This window comes from Triturus cristatus, chromosome 5_1, assembly GCF_964204655.1.
Source record: "Triturus cristatus chromosome 5_1, aTriCri1.1, whole genome shotgun sequence".
Lineage (NCBI taxonomy): Eukaryota > Metazoa > Chordata > Amphibia > Caudata > Salamandridae > Triturus > Triturus cristatus.
The window spans coordinates 80,578,043-80,602,838 of record NC_140587.1 but is presented as its reverse complement, the minus strand read 5'-3'; the positions used below and the strand labels follow the sequence as shown (position 1 = coordinate 80,602,838).

At 46.7% G+C, this 24,796-nt stretch overlaps 1 protein-coding gene across 1 annotated transcript in view; it reads right to left on the bottom strand.

Moving 5' to 3' along the window:
- Nucleotides 1–24,796, bottom strand: part of LOC146830251 (E3 ubiquitin-protein ligase TRIM39-like) — a 146,282-nt gene that overhangs the window by 83,225 nt on the left and 38,261 nt on the right. The window contains exon 2 of the mRNA XM_085604451.1: nucleotides 18,863–18,955. The gene's annotated coding sequence lies outside the window, so the exon portion shown is untranslated. The remainder of the gene's footprint in view (nucleotides 1–18,862; nucleotides 18,956–24,796) is intronic.

Below are 24,796 nucleotides of genomic sequence, written 5' to 3'. Positions count from 1 at the left end.
TGCAGGCTCGGGGGACTAAGACCTTTTGGGTGTGACCAGCACTTCAAGGGGTAAGTTGGGATGTCGTGGGTTGTTTAGGCACTGCTGGTTTGGGCAAACAAGGCCGTAGGGCGTCGAGTGCAGGGGTGCCTTTTTGCGTCGGATTATCTTACCCACTCTGGTCGCGGTAGAGGGGGTCTTCTGGTTTGAGGCTGCAGGAGTCGACTGGAGGCTTGAGGCAGGTCAGGGGTCACCGGATCTCGGGTCAGGACACGACGGGATTTTGCAGAAGCAGGTTCGAGGAGAGACAGACCTGTAGGGCTGGAGCCAAGTCAGTGGGCGTCGTCCTCTTGTTAGCTCTGCACGGCTCTTCGGTCCTTCTTCTTATCTTCTTTTGGTTTCTTAATCTGAGGAAGCAAGGTTCAGGGTGCCCCCTAAATGCTAAATTTAGGGGTGTTACAGGTAGGTAAAGGGCAGGGACCAATGGGCCCCTTCCTTGGGGTGGGTACTTCGCCTCTTCTGCCACTCTCCTGTGGGAGGGGGAAGGGGCCTGTCCCTGGTTTACCAGGTCCCCCCATCCTCAAGATGGCGGGGACTCGATATTGTGCTTCACCTCGCCTCCCCCACCTGAGGGGTGGAGTTGGCAGAGGTGGGCACATCTCCCTTCCTTACTTGTTTTTCCCGCTGGTTCTCCCGCCCGAAGTGAGGGGTAGAACCAGTGGGGACCAGTTGCTGAAAGCAGCAAATGGTCCGGAGAGGCTCACAAAGGTGGCATGCCTTTGAAGCTTCTCCTTCGTGAACCCTGGTGAGGAGTCTTGGCATCTCGTCCCAGGATGTGCATTGCTTCAGAACCCTGAGAGCGGCGGGCTCTCGACCCAGGGGTCCAGAAACATGTCTGGTGGTGGCTGCCTAAGCAGCCACTCAGTCAGGTCACTAGAAGTTGGTTGAATTTCAGGGGGCATCTCTAAGATGCTCTCTGTCGTGCATTTTACATTAAATCCCACACTGACATCAGTGCGGGTTTAATGTGCCGAGAGGTTTGATATAAAACTTCCCAGTCTTCAGTGTAGCCATCATGGTGCTGTGGAGTTCGTAATGACAAACTCCCAGCACCATATACTCTTAATGGCAACACTGCACTTACAGTGCCCAGGAATAGACCTGGGAACTGTAGGGGCACTGGGCTCATGCACATGTACCCTCGCCACTGGCATAGGGCACCCAGCTAGAGGGGTGACTGATGTATGCCAGGGCAGTGGTTTGTGTGCATGGCACACAGGGATGTTATTCACCAAGACACGCAGCCTGCAAAGGCTGTGTGCGAGTGTCAGGGTACAGGACCTCTAAGGGTGGCACAATAAGTGCTGCAGCCCTTACAGGCCTTCACTGGTCACAGTGCCCTGGGTACCTGTGGTAGCATTTACCAGGGGCTGACATGTGGCCAGAGATGCCAATTGGGTTTAGGCTTCAATGCAGTTTTAGGGAAGGGACATAGGCCCTGGGTACCTGATTAGCAGGAGCCCAGGGCACTCTCAGTAAAAGAACATCAGCAATTCAGCAAAAAGTTGGGACATATCATGCAAGAAAGAGGGCATTTTCTCACAGCAGGGGGCTCAAAGAGGAGAGGTAGATTTAAAGGGGACGGACGAGCCAAAAAATGTTAGGAGGCTGGAGGAAGAAATGAGAGGTGAAGGGCAGACAATGGATGGGGTATGTAGATGTAGGCAGATATTACACAGAGAAGAGAGAGGGAATGGTGAGAGGTGGATGTAGAAGGCCAGAATCAATGAGAAAAGTAAGAGTCAGGGGGAGAGATGGGGAGAGATGAGGCATACATAACATAGCAAGAAATAGAAGCAACAAAGCTGGGGATAGCAGAGAGATTGATGTAAAAGATGCATAATCCACAAAATAAGGTTAGAGGAAAAAACGAGAATAGGAGTAGAGCATGAGCGGAAATAGGTGGTGTAAGGGGCAAAATCAGTGAGAAAAGATTAAAGTGTTCAGGAGGATGAAAATGGAGAGAAGATGTAAATGGGGCAGAGCCAGTGTCAAACGTTAAAAGGCTGGGGGAGAGATGAGCAGTGAAGGTAGTGTATAGATAAAAGTAATGGCTATAAGAGAGGCAGAACCAGCAAGAGTACATAGGCAGAGTGACGAGAGAGAGAAGTGGATGGAAGAGATGAGATCCACCAAGAGATGAAGAGCGAGAGAGGAGGGGAAGGTAGATGTGCAAAACCAACAAGAGAAAGTTAAAGGCTTGGTGAGAGATTAGAGATAATGAGTAGATCAGAGAGGTAGAATTCAATGTTAGAAGAGCAGAATCAGCATGAGGAGAGAGGGAAGAAGTAAGGTGAGAGGTGAGAGGTGTATGCAACGGGGCAGGAGCAGCAAGAGAAGATAACAGGAAAGGGGAGAAGGAAAAGGCATAACTGGATTTAGGATGGCATAACCAGCCAGGAAGATAAAGACTGGGTGGAGAATTGAGAGGTAAAGAGTAGAGCAGGGAAGAAAGATGTGGATTTAATAGGGGCAGAATCAGCAAGCGAATATGAGAGGCAAGGTGGAAAGATGGGAGGTAAAGAATAGAGCATGGAGGGATGAGGGCAAAGATGGATGTAAGAGTGGCAGAACCAGAGAGAAAAGGTAAGAGGCTTGGGGATTGGGGAAAGATGAGATGTTAAGAAGAGAGCCTCTACAGCGAGGTGGATGTAAGAGGGGCTGAACCAGCAAGAGAAGAAAATAGGCTGAGCAAGAGGTGAGGTAAAAAGCAAAGCACAGAGAGAGGTGGATGTAAGTAGGCAGAATCAGCAAAAAAAAAGTAGGAGGCTGGAGGAAAGGTAAAAGTGACTTTGAACTAGCATGTGCTGCCAAGTACATTGTGCCTGCTGCCAAAGTTTGCAATTACCTGTCGCTTTATTTTTCAAGTAGAAAATTTGGCTTAGGTTTGATGTGCGTCATCCTTCACAAAGGTTTGTGATCTTGAACCATCCTCAACATGTCTGCGGAATTACATCCTGCTCTCTGTGTACTCTTACTCCTCTTGACCTTTTTATGAAATCTAGCTCCCATTTGGGACCCTTTTCTGCCTATTTCATGAATGGGTATCTGAAGATCATAGCCCCTGCCCTGACCTCCATTTGCAAAATTGCCCATGCCTCCTCATCTGTCTCTACCAATGTAGAAAAAAAAACATAAAACCCTAAAAAAGCTGTGTTTGTTCCTCAACTGACAAATCTCTTTCATAGAAACTAATTTACTTATTGATCGCTTACCAGTTCTATTCTTTCCTCCCCATGAGTTGGAAGTAGCATTTCTTGCTGTGTACGACAGTTTGTGCCTGATTCTTGATCAGGAAGGCAGAGCAGCCTTGATATTACTAAATTATAGTGTTGAATTTATCACTTTACCATCTGGTGCTTTTGAATCAGCTGGAAAACCTGGAATTTAAGGTATTCCCCTGGCGTGGCTTTAGCTCTATCCTTTCTGAGAGGCCTGTTCTCTAACCAAGAAAATGTTTTGGACTTGCATGCAATCAGTTGCTTTTTGGATAAAGACAAAGTCATTAAAACTAAATAGCAAAACATCAGGCACCTGCATCTTTAAGGGGCCTGGTACCACATACACTGCTCTTTGGTGGCCTCTGGAGCTGGGCCAAACAACCACCATGGTTGCGTCAACAAAAAATCTTGGATTTATTTTCCAACATCTTCTTTTCTTGTCTGGACAAACAGTGGGGCATATTCACAAGGAGCTATCGCCGAATTAACGGCACTTTAGCGCAGCCAAAGTCATGATAAATTTACCTCCCCATTCACAAGCTGGTACAAACAGCCCATATCACCAGTTTACCTGCGATAGCAGCCGCAAAAAACATCGCCATAGAGGACCCCCACAACTATCGCTAATGAGATGCAGAGTGGGCGTTCCCATGCCAAAACCCGCAACAACATCAACATTCTCAACAACCATCCAGCGATAAGGCGCGTTAGCACCAGGAGATCTACACCTGGCCTGACCTGGTGTAAAGTCGCACGGCAGCCTGCACCACAAAAGGGAGACCAGCCCAGGGCCACATCGGAAGGGCAACAGATGCCATGGAGCCCCCCATCATGCGGTCGGGACACCCAAGAGGGCCACAGCACCCACCGACACCACACCCAGGCCCGCAACACCCCCCCCCCCCCCCCCCGGGACCACCCCCAACCCCGGACTAAGAAACTGCACACCAACACCATGAATCCCAATGCAAACATTTTGCCTGATGTCGCATGAGCAGGAAAATCAACAGACCTGCATGGCCTGAAAATGGAGACTCAGTCAAACAGCAATGCAATCACCAACACAAAACACCATACAGACAAAAGCCGAGACAACTCTTAGGATTAGTCCTAATGGCTCCTCACTGGACAATCCATAGCACACAGCCTGGAAGACCAAATCCAAGAGAAGGTGTGCCATGCGCCCAACAAAGGAAAGAGAGAGAGAGAGAACAAGGGAGAGAGACAGAGTGATATTGCACAAGCAGAGCAAGGCCTCCCGGCCACCTGGCTCCACATGCCAACATGTGTGTGTGTATCGCCATCCATACACCATGAGCCCAAGGCCGTGTCCCAATCTCAGCACCAAAGCCACATCACATTCCGAAAACAAAAGTAGTAGTCAGACAAACATCAGGGATGAAAGCTCCATTGTTCCAATGCAGAAGGCGGGAGGACACCTGCATCTCTGACCTTGGTCCAGAACACGCCTGGAACAACCTGAGAGAGAAGCCATGGCATACGGGGGACGACTCCCACACCACGCATTCCGCAAATGAACTATCCAACTCATCCACACCCCACACACAGAAGCCCCTGCCTGTGGTACCCCCGCATGGGATGCCCTTGACACACACGGAAACAGAAAGCCACTCTTCCAAATGTTGCACACACATTCGAATGTTTGCTCAGAGCTGTGGCATATTATCCACACAACTGCCGCTGTTCAGAAGAGTGTCGGTTCCACGAGACGCACCAACGCAATGGCAGGCCATACCGGGCACATGGACAACCCCCGTCACGTGATACAGTACCGTGCACGCATGCTGAATTTACTGGGTGCAGTGCCACTGGCAGTGCTGCTGATCAGTTACCGGCTTAGCTTCCGCATTGCCTACGTCACCTGCGTCCAGCCCTGGTTCCACTGCCGAACATGCACATTCGAGTGTCCCATGGATGTCTGCCTATCCAACACAACTGTTGATGAATTGGACTATGACCTGTGTGTGCGCCCCCTGTTGGATCACGAACAGGAGTGTAACCGAGACAGCCGTGCATGGGATGCCCTGACATACTGCGTATGTATTGGTAGTTGTGCATGGGAGATTGCACAATTCCTCGTGTGCAGTGACCACACGGAGGCGCTACCCTATAGGGCTGTGTTGCGGATTGGTGAGACGGCGTGGGCTGAGCACACCTGCCCGGACCACTTCATGGATTGGCTCACGCTGGTGCTCCTTGAACACGACAACGACGTACTATTGGAACACATTGCACATGAAGCTGCACTGGCATTCATGGACGAGTAACTACGTTCCTGCAGCCACATCCGATTGTCACCCACAGCACATGTCCCAACAACTTGTTGCACCGTGGGGATTGCTCACATATCCCACCACAACAGAGGACACGTCTGCCTTCGTCCGGGCTCTGGATGCATGTGCGTGGAACGACACATGTGTACACATACCTGTGCAAGGTGATGCAGGTCCATGCTCGGTGCAACACAGTGTTGTTTAGCAACGTTGGCAATTCAGACACACTGCTGGGGGAAGAGCACACCATGGCAATGTAGCACGACATGGGAACCTGTCGGACCCTCACACCTGATCACCGTCAGCAAAGCAGACTATCGGCAGACTCCGGAGGCAGAGCACAATGCAGATCCCATGGGCAGTGAGTCGTGCCCCCTCACACGGGGCAATGGGCAGACGCCAAACAACACATGACTCATCCAGCAAGGCAAGGTGGGCTGAGAGCATTGCCATCCATGATGAATATTGCCCATTTTAGCCCTAACATTTCCTGAACCTCGACATGTACTCATGCTGCGTGTAAGTGTCTTAAGCATGTCCCTACCTGTTGTGGCCGTTGCCTCGTCCGTACTGACACGCACATGCCAATAAAGTCTATGCAACTCCACTGGTGTCCAACTGTGAGGTGTGTTGTTTTGATTGTTCACTCGTGTGCCACAAAGAGCATCGTCCCTTCACAGGGAGGAACTGACTGATGCATGTGCAATGGGGGAGTGTCCCTTAGGCAAGCTCCACCTCTGTGAGCCAGACAGTGTTTTTGGATAGGTGCTGGACGACATGTGCACTTACGTGAATACAGCAATGTGAGTATGGTGTCCAACCTCTGACCATGTGGAGCAATGTCATATTTCACAACAGAATGTGTCCACACAGATGTGTGTGAGTAGGTATGCGACGTGAACTTCTGGTCTCACATGTGGTGTAGGACACCACTCCTGGCCTGCTTTTGTTTGGGTCAGTCCTACACACAGCCCTATTCAATACATTGGTGTGTGCCTACGGGGGTTGTGAGATTGTTGTTGATGTGCAATGGGGACACAGCTAGTACTCACCTTTACAGTCATCCAATTGGCCATGTGTCTCAGGGATACACATGCTTATAGATGTCAGTTACCAGGGTGTACCTTAATGTGTAATCATTGTTCCTACATCCAGCCATACCTCCATACATGAGTGAACATAGTGATGACACATCTGTGTGATTTAGAATGTTTTATTCACATTCAGGTGATAGACAGAGCTGGGGCTGTACATGGCCATCCAAGCCCACATCACATGGAAGCCCAGTGGTGTGCCAACAATAGTCCTTTGGGGATTGCACAGTGATTGGGAAGAGGGAGAGTGCCGTCCGCAGCAGGATAGCTGTGTAAATGGCCAGCGGTGACAAAATGGCAGTCCGTGTCGGGGTCTGGGTGAAAGTCGCAGAGTGTTCTGGGGGTCACTAGGAGATGTTGCCCAGGCCATGATGCATAGGTCATAACCAGGCAGGGACAGGCCATACGGCGGTGATGGCTGCTACAGCCTCCTTCCTTACACAGTAGTTCACATCCCCTTCTCACTCCCCTGATACAGGTTCTGTGTCCGGTGTGTCCAGTATGTGTGGCGGGGTGATGGCTGCATCACTGTGTGCCACTGACACATCAGACTGCGAAGGTGATGGGACAGCCTCACTGTGTGCCACAGGGGTCGGAGCTGTGTGTGTCAATGCTACAGCTGAAGTCATCTGTGGCTGAGCATGGTGCGGGCAGGGGGTGTCCGATAAAGACTGTACGTGGTCCCTAATGGGACTCAGACGCCCACGCATGGCATCGAGTTTGGCTGCCATGACCTCAAACCCCACCCGCTGCTGTTCAGCCAACTCCACCTGGGAAGACCACACATGTTGTATGTGCTCCATGTATTGTTCGTGGGGGTCCTGGGAAACAGCCGTGGTGGTGTGTGTTTCCTGCTGTGTGGTCTGTGCAGGTGATGGGGTCACCTCGAGGCAGCTAGTCTGCCCTGCTCCTGGGGGTGGGGTGCAGAGGCTGTCTAGTATCCGTTGGAGGGTATCTTGACATATGTGCAGGTTGTCCTCTACATCATCAATGATGAGGTTTGTGTTCTGCTCTGCAGTAGGTGTTGATTGTCCCTCTGAAATGTTATGGGGAGATGCAGGTTAACAGAGTTTCACATGTATGTTGTTGATTTGCAGATGTTTACATTCAGACTGCATGCCAATGTACATTGTGACCGTTTGGGGGAGCTGGCTATTTGATGGCAGTCAGTGTGTTTTCCGAATGCATGACGGATGTGTGGTAGTACCCGTTCATTATCATCACACAGTGTCAGGCAATGCCAGATGTGAGTGGACAGTTACTACGCACGAGCGGAACCTGTTGTGAGCTCTGTCCTGTGGTGCTGGTGTTGCACATTGTACCACATTGCCGTCGTTGCTGATGTCCTGTGATTGCTATGTGTGTGTGCTGCATTGTGGGGGAGTTGCCCCTGCAGCTCTGATTTCTTGTGGCCTTCTCCCTTTTAGGCGGAGTGCCTTTGAATTGTGTGCTTTTCGGGGCCTGATTTGCTTTTGACTTGGGTCATATGTGCTCTCGGACAGATTTTGTGGCCTGGTGCATTGTTCGTCTGCTGCGTGTTTCGTAGGTCATGGGTTGTGGGTGCACGTGGACATGTCAGAGTGTGACCTGCTCCTTTACAGATATGATCTGCACTGGGCTACCTCCATGTCGATTTGTGGGCCATGTCATTTTTAGGTCTCGCCTGCGCCAGTGCATGCGTAGCTCTGGTGAGACATTTAGTAAACGGGTTTTCGAAGTGCCACCCACAGGCTTTGTCCGGCTACCAGCTTGCTGTTACGCGCACAAGCGCGCCCGCCTCACTCCTCCTCTCCAATGCTGCACGCGCATCCCTCGCATGCTTAGCACAGAGCGCGTCATTGCGATCGCGATGACTTTCGCTTTCACCGCGATTGCGATGACTTTCGCTTTCATGGCCGTGCGGCGTTACTTTTACGGCTGCGGGGTCAATGCTTGTTTTCTTTCTTAGAAATCCCATTTGCATGTAAACTGTAGTGCTCCAACCGAATGTGCTTTTAATCAGCAGCAATGCTGTCAGCACTCTGAAAACCTTACTCTTGAAGCTAAAAATAGCTGCTTGGCGCTTCATTTAAGGCTTACTGAAGCCCTCCAATAAACTGCCTCTGTAAACTGTTTGTGTGCTTAAGTCAAGACACGATTGAAGCGAGGATCTCTCACTGGATTCTGGCACGTGCAGGGATATATGTTACGAGGTCTGTTCTGTGAAATTTTAATTAAGTGAAAACACACTTTCGAAAAATAAGCCACAAAGAGCTGAGTAATGGACGATATATTAAAGGTCTGGCACTGTAATAATAAAAGAAACATAAGTAGACCTGACCTGACCAGGTTAAAATATGCAGTGCATAATTTGGAAAACAAATTGTGAAAATTCACATGTCCTACCTTTGCATGTTGCGTATTTCAATATAAAATTATATCAGCCCAAATGCATCTATATTATCTTTATGTGTAACATCGTTCAGGTGTGGCTTTCGTTTTTGCTTGCTCTAGTACTTTTCCAGATACGGCATTTGATCCATTCCAGATCCCACTTCTAAGCCATATGGGTCAACTCAGCATTTTACCGTTCGGAGATCAATAAAGTGAATGATGAGTTGGGTAGAAACACTGGCTATTGGATTGGGGGGTATGTTATTGTCATAAAAAGGAGTTGTTAGCATCACTCCTGCTCGGACAAAATGTAGTCGTCTGATGAATATACACGTAAATAGGGGTGGGCGGAATTTGCGAAAGTGACTTTCGCAAATTATCGCGAAAATGTTAAAAATCTCCGCAAACACGTGGAAATATCGCGAAGATGCGGAAGTTTTTTTCCCGCCCGTTCGCGGTATTTTCTGCATGGTCGCGGCTCGCCAACTTACCCATGCGGTTGCTCGCGGGCACGGCCATCTTGTTTTCACTCTTCTCGCGGTGCATGATTGCGAGAAGAAAGACGTGATCGCGCGACCAATGACATTACTGCGGGCGCGAACTGTCGCGAGACAGCGCAAATGGCTACCAACAATCCAACATCTCGTGGAGAACGCGACTGGATCGGGAAAACTTGTCGGCGAACGCGGGGATCCAGGTAAGGCAATCGCGCGCATGCGAGAATGTATTATTTTACAGCGCGAGCAAGAAACAAATTATCGCTAAGCTGCAGAATGCGGAAATTTTGACATTTTCGCGCTCTCCGCGGAACGCGAAAATGTCAAATTATCGCAATTTCCGCGAGCGGAACGGAAATTTAGCCCAGGCCTACACGTGAACACATCTTGTGCAACCGTATATTTACCTAACTCTCCTGTGTACAAATAGCATGAACAGATTTAGATTTCAGCTGTGCAAACAGCATTCGGCGCTTCAACATCTCATTTCCATTTTCAAACAAAGATGCTAAGACATCTTCCTAGCTGCGACACCCCGCCAATTGCGGCCCTCACAAAACTTGGCCTTGTGAGACGCCGAGTGACGTCATACGCCGCAGGACCGAATGCCATCTCGGAAAGCCAAACAAGACGTGTGAACAGGCGCGCTTTCATTAATGGCATCACACTGCCCACACGGGTTTCTTGTTTAGTACAGAGAAAAATCTTCAATAACACTGTCTGCTATGTTTGTTCAAAATTTATGATAAGGCATTTAGGAATTGCAATGCAAAACTGCTCAAATCTCCATAATTGGAATAACTTGCTGAAAAGAAATTGGATTTTACAAGACCACAGAACAAGCTTATTTTACACAATGCAAAATATTGAATGTCAGTAAGAAACACTGTCTGGTGTCCTCCCTCTCAAATGCAGAGCAAAAAAGACGAAATGCATACAAAAAAGGCAGATAAATAGGCTAATCTCAAATAAAGGGACAAAGCATGAATCGTGTCTCTGCTTGCAACAGTGTTCTAATAAGGGTAGGCACGACCTGTTGCTCAGTGGGCTAATGCATCCACTACAAGGATCTGTGTTTGATGTCAAGGTCACAGGTAGTCAACTCTGCCTTTCAGCCTTCCAAAGTCGATAAAATGTGTACCACTGAGAGCAACAAACATGTTATTTCAGCACCATGATACCCTTCAGGGTGAACATGTGCTTCATAAATACACAAGTTGTGTTATGCCATGATAAACTGCACAAACATTCAGGGTAACAGAAACAAAAACCGGGAAATCTAGGACACACTTCAATGAGAAGTTCTACTCATCAAACATTTCCTTAAGTGAAAGGTGAAGTACTTACTACTTTAACAGGGCAGTCAATTTAAAGTGTGTAGCACCTACCCCAGAAAATTGTTGCTATTTTATAGCATTAATTGCTGAATCAGACTGCATGACCCAGTGTGAAATAATTGTATAGCTCTTCAATTTCTGGCGGCACAGCACCCATTATAATGTGCTGCATGGCTAAACACTTATAAGGCCCCAAAGGTAAGGCCTATTGGCTATGCCAATGCTTGTTTTTGACAGCTGCCATGCTATTGGACATGCAGTGTTACTTGCATAGTCAGTGTGGGTCACAGAGCCGCTGCTTTGCTGGATTCAGCACATGTGCATGAGTCGGTTGTGATCTTGGTGATAGGGGGGTGGGCCTCTGTGCACATTGTGGATGGGAGCCTACTTGGAATTTCCATGTGTGCTGCAGTGTGCCAAGGCAATCAGGGACATGTTCCACAGTTATTGTGGGTGTGCAGTGTGCTAAACTTGATTGTGCATGTGTGCTATTGTGTCCATCTCCCCCCGTCCCTGGTCATTACTCACCCTGTTGCTGTTGGGTCAGGTCATGTTGTGCTGTGTCGAGGACCCGAATCATGCCACCGTCTCCTCACTGCTGACTGTGGCCACCTTTTGCTCCAGCTCATCCAGGTCCTCCTGTGTCGCAGGAGGCCCACCATCAGTCGACGTTGATGCCTCTCTGTTGGCGGTGAGCTTATGTTTGGTCTGCCTTTTCAGATCATCCCAGCGCCGCTTGACGTCCTCCAGTGACCTCCTCGACACTCCAACTGCATTGACGTTGGTGACGATGGCCAGCCATATTTCGGTTTGGGTTGCCAGTGCCGCAGTGGAGGTGCTGAACAGTTTTTGATGGTGCTGGGTCACCTCCGTGACGAGGATCCGGTCTTCCCGCGGACTGAACCCTGTCTTCCTCTTCCTCTTGTCCTTGCCCTTCCCCAAACGCGGGTTTCCTGGTTGGTCCTCCGTGGGGCTTGTGGTGTTCGGCTTGTCCTCTACACTCGGTCTGGGTGCCTCCATGTTGCTACGCAGTTTGAATTGTTTTTTGACTTTTTTCTCTCTTGCTTTTCTAGTGCATTGTTCCGCCAGACGCGTGGGATTTGCAAGCCTGTGGCTGGTCTTCCCTGATTTCTGTACCACGATTTGCCTCATCGCATGATTTTTCGAGTTTGAGTTTCGCATTTTTGCGGCGTGGCGTTGATTTTGACTCTGACATTGTCCGCGTTATTTGGTTGCTATTGCATGGTACCGCCTTGTTGTGAATTCCACGTTGATACGGGGTTGTTTTCCCACGATGGGCTGCGATATTGAAAGTTGTTTTACGCTACTCTTTCGGTACTTATCACACGTTCTTGTGAATATACCCCTGTATTTTTTTACTTCTACTACATCCATATGCAACACAAAATGCTGCATTTTTATCCGTCACAGCCACAAGACTGTTGTACAGTCAATTATATTCTCACAACCAGATTACGCAAGTGCTCCCTGTCTTGAACTTCCCAACTTTTGCATTTGGTACCCTTCAGATCATTAAGAACAGTGATAGGATTCTAATCTGAGGTTGCCCTAAATGCTCCTTCTGCTTTCTGTTGATTCCGGCTACCAAACGATCTATCCATTTGCCATTGTGCACTGCATATAAGGGCACGCTCATTCTTCAGCACCATATTGTTCCTTCCTTTTATTCCAGAATCCTACGCTCTGTACCAGCCATGCTCCTGTGCCATCCTAAAATTAAAAGGAAACATATTGGAGGTAGATCCTTCTCCTTTCTAGCTGCACAGGGCTGGAAATGTCTCAGTCTTGAGCTATGGTGCATCTTAAATCTTCTGAGAAAAAACGTATAACTGGTGTGGTATTTTTATTCATCTCTTTCAATAGAACAATAACTAAAGAAATTTGCATTACCTGCACAATTTGGTGTAATTTAACAAAAACATTCTGATGAAAGGGGAAGGTGAAGAAGCCCAAATATCTTGTAAAAGTAGTTTCAAGGTCTATTAGGTATCTGCTCCAGCGTGTTTTAAAGTTTATCATTTGTCACTAACTGTCCAAGTAACTTGAGCCATATATACTACACATTAGTTATCCTGTCCAAAAGAGTATTGAAATACATTTACCAGGCTGCTGCACAGGGTCTGTCTGGTCATGCTCCCAAAGATAACCTGATCACTGTCAAGTGCAGAATGACAATGGGCAGGCCAGGCCTGGGCAAGCACAAGATGATGTGCGCCTCTTCCCCAACAAATTATCCCAAACCTCAAGGAGTGATGTGAGGCCTGGGAAAATTGCTGCTTTTCAGAAGTACAGTTTGAATGAGCCTTGCTTTGGAGGTGAGAAGATGAGGCAGCATACAGGAAAAGGGGGGTGCAGTGGGGAGCTGACTGTGGAGTGAGTGCCTCATTCCATAGAGTACATCGTCACACATGGCGTGATAAGCCAGTCACTGAGCATAGGTGAGTGGGTGGTCAATAGTTTTAGGAAGGCAAATCTGATATTGGCAATTGGAAGGACCAAAAGTGTTTAATTAGGTAGCCTAGGGCATGACTGGAGTAATTTATGGTTGATGGACATGGTCTTTCAAGGATCTTGTATTCAATTGTCTCTTTAACCAAGATCCAGTGCATTTACCTGAGGGTAGGTGAAATTTGGTTGTTACTTTTTAGGCTAAATTTTAGTCACGCGACGTGCCTGGACCCTTCACAATTTGGCAAGTGTCTTCTCAGCTATTAAGGATATGCGACTTAAAATGTGACTTAAAATGCAAATCCCAGGGATTATGGGGGATTTATTTTGAAAGTCAAACACCACCTCCCCAACTTATTGCACATTGCTAGATTTCCTTTCCTTGTAAGGGAAAACTGCACTGAGTCCGCTATAATAAATCCAATAGTTTTGGTGCTTTAATTTACTACTTGTTTGTTTAGTGACCGACTCCCATTGTAGCTTTTGGCAGTTTTGTCCCCTGGATACCCATTCTTGTCCCTATTTAGCCATCCCAAATTTATATCTTTAGGTTAGTTCAGTTATTTTCATCTCTTAACAATGTATTTGCTGGATTTAGGCATTCAGTTTGAGGGAATGGTCCAGCTTTTGGTTCTCCTGCCACCCAACCTGTATCATCTCATCCTCTTATTTTCTTTAATCAGTACTTTCTGTTATTTACAGGACATTTGCATGTCACTCACCCGAACCAGCATGGATCCCTTTGTGTTGATGCCCATGCCTGCTAAAGCCAAATGCCTTAACCCTGCACTTCATTGGTGCACCTGGAGTATCGGGGAGTCACCTGAAGATCCACTGTACAGCTATGGGTCAGTCTGTCTTAGAATTTTATTCATGCACTAATCTGGAAACATCGATTTTGGAGAGATATAGGCCTAGTTTTTCAACCCAGTTTGAAGTGTTGCATTTCCACATAACAGAGTTTTAAAATATTTGCACTTATTCTATTAGGGCTATTATTTGTAGCCATCTCAGTGATATCCACATTAGAGAAGTAGCTTCTTGCAAAGCTACTTCAACAGTGCCAGAAAATGTCAGTTGACACTTACTAAGATGTCACTTGCTGTGATACTACATCTTATGCAAATTAGAGGGGCCTCACATGTTCCAGTCCTGCCTGGGGCCCCAGAAATCCTAGGACCGGCTCTGATCCCGAGAGAAGTACCTGTTTACCTTCATCCCCAGAGGAGCACCTGTTTACCTTCATCCCGAGAGCAGCACTTGTTTACCTTCATCCCGAGAGCAGCACCTGTTTACCTTCATCCCGAGAGCAGCACCTGTGTACCTTCATCCTGAGAGCAACACCTGTTTACCTTCATCCTGAGAGCAACACCTGTTTACCTTCTTCCCGAGAGACACGCCTGTGCACCTTCATCCCGAGAGCAGCACCTGTTTACCTTCATCCTGAGAGCAGCACCTGTTTACCTTCATCCGGAGAGCAGCACCTGTTTACCTTCATCCTGAGAGCAACACCTGTTTACCTTCATCCTGAGAGCAACATCTGTTTACCTTCATCCTGAGAGAAACGCCTGTGTACCTTCATCCCGAGAGCAACGCCTGTTTACCTTCATCCTGAGAGCAACACCTGTTTACCTTCGTCCCGAGAGAACCACATGTTTACCTTCATCCCGAGAGCAGCACCTGTTTACCTTCAGCCCCAGAGGAGCACCTGTTTACCTTCATCCCAAGAGTAGCACCTGTTTACCTTCATCCCCAGAGGAGCACCTGTTTACCTTCATCCCGAGAGCAGCACCTGTTTACCTTCATCCCGAGAACAGCACCTGTTTACCTTCATCCTGAGAGCAACACCTGTTTACCTTCATCCTGAGAGCAACACCTGTTTACCTTCATCCCGAGAGAAACGCCTGTGTACCTTCATCCCGAGAGAACCACATGTTTACCTTCATCCTGAGAGCAGCACCTGTTTACCTTCATCCCGAGAGAAACGCCTGTGTACCTTCACCCTGAGAGCAGCACCTGTTTACCTTCATCCCGAGAGAACCACATGTTTACCTTCATCCTGAGAGCAGCACCTGCTTACCTTCATCCCGAGAGAAACACCTGTTTACCTTCATCCCGAGAGCAACACCTGTTTACCTTCACCCCAAGAGAAGCACCTGTTTACTTTTATCCAGAGAGCAGCATCTGTTTAGCTTCATCCGCTGAAGGCAGAGGCCCTGGGTCTGGGATGTGAACCCTGCAATAGATGTGGGGTTGGGGCAGAGTGGGGCGTGTGATTTGTTTGCAATCCGCATTGAGCATTTGAAAGGTGCTTCTCTTGCTCTGCAGAAAAGCCCTTTGTCACATGTACTCAACCAAGCTGCCTGCACGGAGGTGAATGACCAACTGTGCAGCTGCCCATGCGTACTCCTTACAGGTAACTGTGGCCACCACCCCTTGGTTCCGTGGGGGTTCTCTGATTACTCTTCAAAGTACACCCTCCGTTGTTGAAAAGAACTTGGAACTGAAACAACAATTGGGCTAGGGGCTCCCACTTTCATACAGAGCAGAAGAGAGTATGTGGAGTCCCAGTCTTCGTTTACACAACCAGTTGGGGTCCCTTCCCTTTTCATGTGTCTTCGGAGGCTGTCCTCTAGACCCAGCCCTTGCTTGAGTGATGCTCCTCGCAGCAGGGTTGTCTCCAGGCGTCAGCACCCCCTACAGTGGCCCAAAGAGGTGTGAGCAGACTGCGCCTTGACTTACAACACCCACTACTGACAGTGATCAAGGAAGAGAGGAAAAGGGCAGCTCCCCTGTAAAAGATCCTTCACATTCTGACAACAGAAACTGCATCCCCTACCGTTTCCCAGGAGCGGCAGGTAGGAGGACTACACCTACCAGTGTGCACTTGTGCAGGCAACCGGCTCTTCCCAGAGGAGGGGCTGCTACATCTAGCCTTCCACTAGGGGGATCCGGTGCTTGTCACTCATCATTGTCAGAAGGCAACTGCCGTGGCAGCCATCAAAAGCTCATCACCGTCAGAAGACATTTGATAGACGAAAACAAGACTCTGCGATAAAACTTGCTGACACTTCTGCAAACCCAACCCACAGCCTATCACAGCGCTGACCTTGTGATCCAACCTCAACTGTGACAAAGCGTCACACATCAATAAGACAACCTGAACAGCGACTAAAAAACTCAAAATGAATGTGGAGTAATGAGGCTATCGCCTCGGTATCCAAAAACTCACCACTGTCAGAAGGCATCTGACAGACGAAAACAAGACACACCGAGGGATCCGGTGCTTGTCACTGACGAGAGTCAGTGCCCGCAGGATTCCATTGTGCGTGCTCCATTGCTGTGTACTGCCAAGCTGAAATGAGAACGTGGTGAAACCCGGTATGCTCTTCACCGTCCGTGTTTTCATCTGCTGCCACAAGGGAGACGCCTGCATTCCAGTACACCAATCTTTCCGTGCGCTGCGCGACAGACTTTCCTTGGAAGCACCTGAGGCTCTACAAATGCGCGGTAGGAACTGGGTGTGCTCCTGCTACTCGAGCCACCCGTGGTCCCGCTACGGCGCGGGTCAAGACCAAACCCCACTGAGACTTTGAACACAGACGCGAGCGGACGAGGAGGACTTCCTCGCTGCGCGCTCGTATCCGCTGCTGAAACTGGACCCCGTTGTTTTGGATTTTTTGCACGAAGAGAGAAACTGCGCTACAGCCCTTCAGGTGTGTAGGGACCTTGACCCTGCCTGGCAGAGGCTCCTCAACAGAGGCACCGGTAGGCGTGAGACGTATCGCGCCCATCGTGGCTTTCATTACTTTGATCCCTGATGTTGTGCAACTCTCAAGAAGAGAGCTTTCAGCGCTAACTTTGTTTTCAACCTTTCTTTTGTCCCGCCTCTCCTGTTGCTGCCAACTGCCTTATGGACATCGACATACAAGTGCTGGTGAGTGCCCCGCTGGGAGGGAGAGGGAGGTTAGATAGCAGTTGTGGAGAGAGAGAGAAAGGGATGACAGTGTCTAACCAAGTAATGTTGTAGGTTGTTGTCCCATTTGCAGCACGCTGTGAGGAGTCGATGGGATTACCTTAGTGTACGGGCATGCCTAGAGGTCCAGGAACCGGAGCTTCGCTAGGAAGAAGGCAGCGGAGTATTATTTCCGTTACTCCTTGTTATTTTCCCCTATCCCCTGCGCACTGCAGTGCAGGGTGGCGTGCTTCACATCCCCTTGTGGGGCAGTGCAAAGTGGCTCTGGGATCTCTGCATCGCCCCCGCTGGATCTGTCTATGAAGGTTAGTGTAACCCTGATGTACCTGTCATGCAGGAAGACAAGTAACCAGCCCTCTGTATCAGAAATCACCTTATACAACTTCTAAGTGAGAGGTTGTCTTCTCTTTCCCGGCTTCAGTATCTGAGTGGAATATCTCCAGTTTCAGTATGTCAACAATACGCTTTCATGGTCTACGAAAGCAACCTCACCTCTGTCTGGTGCACATGAACAGTACAAGGCCTACCAGAATGGAGCCCAAAGGCCAGTGTTACTGTGGTTGCACACCATTCCATCAGCATACATGGAGCACGAGTGGTGGAACTTGGGGTAAGTGGGTCAGTAGGTTTCCATGCACATGACACGGATCCAAAGGTCTAGTCAACCTACAATCACTATAAGGTAATCCCTTAGATCGGGCAAAGGCAGAGGGTACACACACTATGCTCCCATTATAGGCTTATGGCTATGTAGGAATACCTAGAAATCATTCACCAAGGTTGAAGTATTCATTCTCTTTACCACGTTCATAATGCTGGTAACTTTGATATGTTTCAACTGCTTAATTATCACAGCCCGTTCTCTCAATGCAAGACTAAGATTGGAAATAGATGTATTGGAAACTTATGTCTTATTTATCGTGTGTTTCGCTTGGGCAAGCATGAGTATTACAACAAAAAGATAAGGTCAGTTTCCACCACTTCCCTGGAGTCAGAGTGTCATGTTAGGTTGCCACAATGAAAATGCCCATAACTAGCTCTGTTGGGCTTAATTACTAGTTCTGTTTCAATTCCCTCTTTTTCTTATAAACCAGTCAGTAGTGGTTTTTTCCACACTTGTTTAAGCACTTTTGTAGACCTCAGGATTTCTTACTGTTTATTGTTCTGTTATTGGCGATTAAAGCCTGTGTGGTCTAAAAACTTCCCTAGGACCCTCCGGCTTTGAACCGTATGCTGTTAGAGTTAAGGTGGCCACAATCACCTTCCACCTTGGTAAGGATAGGGGTTTGGGTGATGCACTATGAGCGAGCCAGGAATTGGGCTGACAGTCTCTGATGGTGTGGAAGGACCCAGTCCCCTACATTCTGCAGTTCTGTCGTCCTGATACACAGTCCTATTCTCTTAGTAGGGATTTTAACACCTGTTCCTTGTTGAGGTACGACCCAGGCTGTAGGGTAAACCATTGGCTTCCCTGTATTGCTAACCTAGATAGGCCTTCGCACAGATCTTCACATACACAATGGCAGACATTTAAATACACAGGATGCATGGCTGCCACTCACCCTCATTGTGTTATATTCTTCCTCTTTGAATTTAGATTCCAGAATGTACTCCATTTCTTTCTTCAGAGGGCACAGACAATCCTGTAGCTTCACCTGCAGAGAGCAAAGCACATGAGGGGTAACTGTTGACCTGCAAAACAAAGTTGTTCATCCAGTAATATTAACTACAGCGCCATCTACATGTATCCATATTTTAGGTATACATATCTTGATTATATGTTTTAGCCATAGCTATCAAGATTGGAAGTATCAGCCAGACATATCCAGCTCTTAACTACCTGCCCTAGATAACTAGATCATAAGTATTTGCCACGCATATCTAGGTAGTAAGTACTAGACATGGATAACTAGATCATAAGCACCAGAGACACATATCCAGACCTTAAATGCCAGTCGTAGATAGCTAGATCATAAGTATCTGCCACGCATATCTAGATAGTAAGTACTACATGGATAACTAGATGATAAGCGCCTGACAAACATATCCAGACCTTAAATGCCAGTCATAGATAGCTAGATCTTAAGCACCAGAGACGCATATCCAAACCTTAAATGCCAGTCGTAGATAGCTAGATCTTAAGCACCAGAGACGCATATCCAGACCTTAAATGCCAGTCAGAGATAGCTAGATCTTAAGCACCAGAGACACATATCAGACCTTAAATGCCAGTCAGAGATAGCTAGATCATAAGCACCAGAGACACATATCAGACCTTAAATGCCAGTCGTAGATAACTAGATCTTAAGCACCAGAGACGCATATCAGACCTTAAATGCCAGTCGTAGATAGCTAGATCATAAGCACCAGAGACACATATCCAGACCTTAAATGCCAGTCGTAGATAAATAGATCTTAAGCACCAGAGACGCATATCCAGACCTTAAATGCCAGTCGTAGATAGCTAGATCATAAGCACCAGAGACACATATCAGACCTTAAATGCCAGTCAGAGATAGCTAGATCATAAGCACCAGAGACACATATCAGACCTTAAATGCCAGTCGTAGATAGCTAGATCATAAGTATCTGCCACGCATATCTAGATAGTAAGTACTACATGGATAACTAGATGATAAGCGCCTGACAAACATATCCAGACCTTAAATGCCAGTCGTAGATAGCTAGATCTTAAGCACCAGAGACGCATATCCAGACCTTAAATGCCAGTCAGAGATAGCTAGATCATAAGCACCAGAGACACATATCAGACCTTAAATGCCAGTCGTAGATAACTAGATCATAAGCACCAGAGACACATATCAGACCTTAAATGCCAGTCATAAAAAACTAGATCTTAAGCACCAGAGACGCATATCAGACCTTAAATGCCAGTCGTAGATAACTAGATCATAAGTATCTGCCACGCATATCTAGATAGTAAGTACTACATGGATAACTAGATGATAAGCGCCTGACAAACATATCCAGACCTTAAATGCCAGTCGTAGATAGCTAGATCTTAAGCACCAGAGACACATATCAGACCTTAAATGCCAGTCGTAGATAACTAGATCATAAGCACCAGAGACACATATCCAGACCTTAAATGCCAGTCGTAGATAGCTAGATCATAAGCACCAGAGACACATATCCAGACCTTAAATGCCAGTCGTAGATAGCTAGATCATAAGCACCAGAGACTCATATCCAGACCTTAAATGCCTGCTGTAGGTAGCTAGATCATAAGCACCAGAGACACATATCCAGACCTTAAATGCCAGTCGTAGATAACTAGATCATAAGCACCAGAGACACATATCAGACCTTAAATGCCAGTCATAAAAAACTAGATCTTAAGCACCAGAGACGCATATCAGACCTTAAATGCCAGTCGTAGATAACTAGATCATAAGCACCAGAGACGCATATCCAGACCTTAAATGCCTGCTGTAGGTAGCTAGATCATAAGCACCAGAGACGCATATCCAGACCTTAAATGCCAGTCGTAGATAGCTAGATCATAAGCACCAGAGACACATATCAGACCTTAAATGCCAGTCATAGATAACTAGATCTTAAGCACCAGAGACGCATATCCAGACCTTAAATGCCAGTCATAGATAGCTAGATCATAAGCACCAGAGACACATATCAGACCTTAAATGCCAGTCATTAATAACTAGATCTTAAACACCAGAGATGCATATCCAGACCTTAAATGCCAGTCGTAGATAGCTAGATCATAAGCACCAGAGACACATATCAGACCTTAAATGCCAGTCATAGATAACTAGATCTTAAGCACCAGAGAAGCATATCCAGACCTTAAATGCCAGTCATAGATAGCTAGATCATAAGCACCAGAGACACATATCCAGACCTTAAATGCCAGTCGTAGATAACTAGATCTTAAGCACCAGAGACACATATCCAGACCTTAAATGCCAGTCGTAGATAGCTAGATCATAAGCACCAGAGACACATATCCAGACCTTAAATGCCAGTCGTAGATAGCTAGATCATAAGTACCAGAGACTCATATCCAGACCATAAATGCCTGCTGTAGGTAGCTAGATCATAAGCACCAGAGACACATATCCAGACCATAAATGCCAGTCGTAGATAGCTAGATCATAAGCACCAGAGACACATATCCAGACCTTAAATGCCAGTCGTAGATAGCTAGATCATAAGCACCAGAGACACATATCCAGACCATAAATGCCAGTCGTAGATAGCTAGATCATAAGCACCAGAGACACATATCCAGACCTTAAATGCCAGTCGTAGATAACTAGATCTTAAGCACCAGAGACACATATCCAGACCTTAAATATCAGTCGTAGATAGCTAGATCATAAGCACCAGAGACAAATATCCTGACCATAAATGGCAGTCGTAGATAGCTAGATCATAAGCACCAGAGACACATATCCAGACCTTAAATGCCAGTCGTAGATAACTAGATCTTAAGCACCAGAGACGCATATCCAGACCTTAAATGCCAGTCGTAGATAGCTAGATCATAAGCACCAGAGACACATATCAGACCTTAAATGCCAGTCATAGATAACTAGATCTTAAGCACCAAAGACGCATATCCAGATCTTAAATGCCAGTCGTAGATAGCTAGATCATAAGTATCTGCCACGCATATCTAGATAGTAAGTACTACATGGATAACTAGATGATAAGCGCCTGACAAACATATCCAGACCTTAAATGCCAGTCGTAGATAGCTAGATCATACGCACCAGAGACGCATATCCAGACCTTAAATGCCAGTCAGAGATAGCTAGATCATAAGCACCAGAGACGCATATCAGACCTTAAATGCCAGTCGTAGATAACTAGATCATAAGCACCAGAGACACATATCCAGACCTTAAATGCCAGTCAGAGATAGCTAGATCATAAGCACCAGAGACGCATATCAGACCTTAAATGCCAGTCGTAGATAACTAGATCATAAGCACCAGAGACACATATCCAGACCTTAAATGCCAGTCGTAGATAGCTAGATCATAAGCACCAGAGACACATATCAGACCTTAAATGCCAGTCATAGATAACTAGATCTTAAGCACCAGAGACGCATATCCAGACCTTAAATGCCAGTCAGATAGCTAGATCATAAGCACCAGAGACACATATCAGACCTTAAATGCCAGTCATAGATAACTAGATCTTAAGCTCCAGAGACGCATATCCAGACCTTAAATGCCAGTCGTAGATAGCTAGATCATAAGCACCAGAGACACATATCCAGACCTTAAATGCCAGTCGTAGATAACTAGATCTTAAGCACCAGAGACTCATATCCAGACCATAAATGCTTGCTGTAGGTAGCTAGACCATAAGCACCAGAGACACATATCCAGACCTTAAATGCCAGTCGTAGATAGCTAGATCATAAGTACCAGAGACTCATATCCAGACCATAAATGCCAGTCAGAGATAGCTAGATCATAAGCACCAGAGACACATATCCAGACCATAAATGCCAGTCATAGATAGCTAGATCATAAGCACCAGAGACACATATCCAGACCTTAAATGCCAGTCGTAGACAGCTAGATCATAAGCACCAGAGACACATATCCAGACCATAAATGCCAGTCGTAGATAACTAGATCTTAAGCACCAGAGACACATATCCATACCTTTAATATCAGTCGTAGATAGCTAGATCATAAGCACCAGAGACACATATCCAGACCATAAATGCCAGTCGTAGATAGCTAGATCATAAGCACCAGAGACACATATCCAGACCTTAAATGCCAGTCGTAGATAGCTAGACCATAAGCACCAGAGACACATATCCAGACCTTAAATGACAGTCGTAGATAGCTAGATCATAAGCACCAGAGACACATATCCTGACCATAAATGCCAGCCGTAGATAGCTAGATCATAAGCACCAGAGACACATATCCAAACCTTAAATGCCAGTCATAGATAACTAGATCTTAAGCACCAGAGACGCATATCCAGACCTTAAATGCCAGTCAGAGATAGCTAGATCATAAGCACCAGAGACACATATCAGACCTTAAATGCCAGTCATAGATAACTAGATCTTAAGCACCAGAGACGCATATCCAGACCTTAAATGCCAGTCGTAGATAGCTAGATCATAAGCACCAGAGACACATATCAGACCTTAAATGCCAGTCATAGATAACTAGATCTTAAGCACCAGAGACGCATATCCAGACCTTAAATGCCAGTCGTAGATAGCTAGATCATAAGCACCAGAGACACATATCCAGACCTTAAATGCCAGTCAGATAGCTAGATCTTAAGCACCAGAGACGCATATCCAGACCTTAAATGCCAGTCGTAGATAGCTAGATCATAAGCACCAGAGACACATATCAGACCTTACATGCCAGTCATAGATAACTAGATCTTAAGCACCAGAGACGCATATCCAGACCTTAAATGCCAGTCGTAGATAGCTAGATCATAAGCACCAGAGACACATATCCAGACCTTAAATGCCAGTCGTAGATAGCTAGATCATAAGCACCAGAGACACATATCAGACCTTAAATGCCAGTCATAGATAACTAGATCTTAAGCACCAGAGACGCATATCAGACCTTAAATGCCAGTCGTAGATAACTAGATCATAAGCACCAGAGACACATATCCAGACCTTAAATGCCAGTCGTAGATAGCTAGATCATAAGCACCAGAGACACATATCAGACCTTAAATGCCAGTCATAGATAACTAGATCTTAAGCACCAGAGACGCATATCCAGACCTTAAATACCAGTCGTAGATAGCTAGATCATAAGCACCAGAGACACATATCAGACCTTAAATGCCAGTCATAGATAACTAGATCTTAAGCACCAGAGACGCATATCAGACCTTAAATGCCAGTCGTAGATAGCTAGATCATAAGCACCAGAGACACATATCCAGACCTTAAATGCCAGTCGTAGATAGCTAGATCATAAGCACCAGAGACACATATCCAGACCATAAATGCCTGCTGTAGGTAGCTAGACCATAAGCACCAGAGACACATAACCAGACCTTAAATGCCAGTCGTAGATAGCTAGATCATAAGTACCAGAGACTCATATCCAGACCATAAATGCCTGCTGTAGGTAGCTAGATCATAAGCACCAGAAACACATATCCAGACCATAAATGCCAGTCGTAGATAGCTAGATCATAAGCACCAGAGACACATATCCAGACCTTAAATGCCAGTCGTAGATAGCTAGATCATAAGCACCAGAGACACATATCCAGACCTTAAATGCCAGTCGTAGATAACTAGATCTTAAGCACCAGAGACACATATCCATACCTTAAATATCAGTCGTAGATAGCTAGATCATAAGTACCAGAGACTCATATCCAGACCATAAATGCCAGTCGTAGATAACTAGATCTTAAGCACCAGAGACACATATCCATACCTTAAATATCGGTCGTAGATAGCTAGATCATAAGCACCAGAGACACAA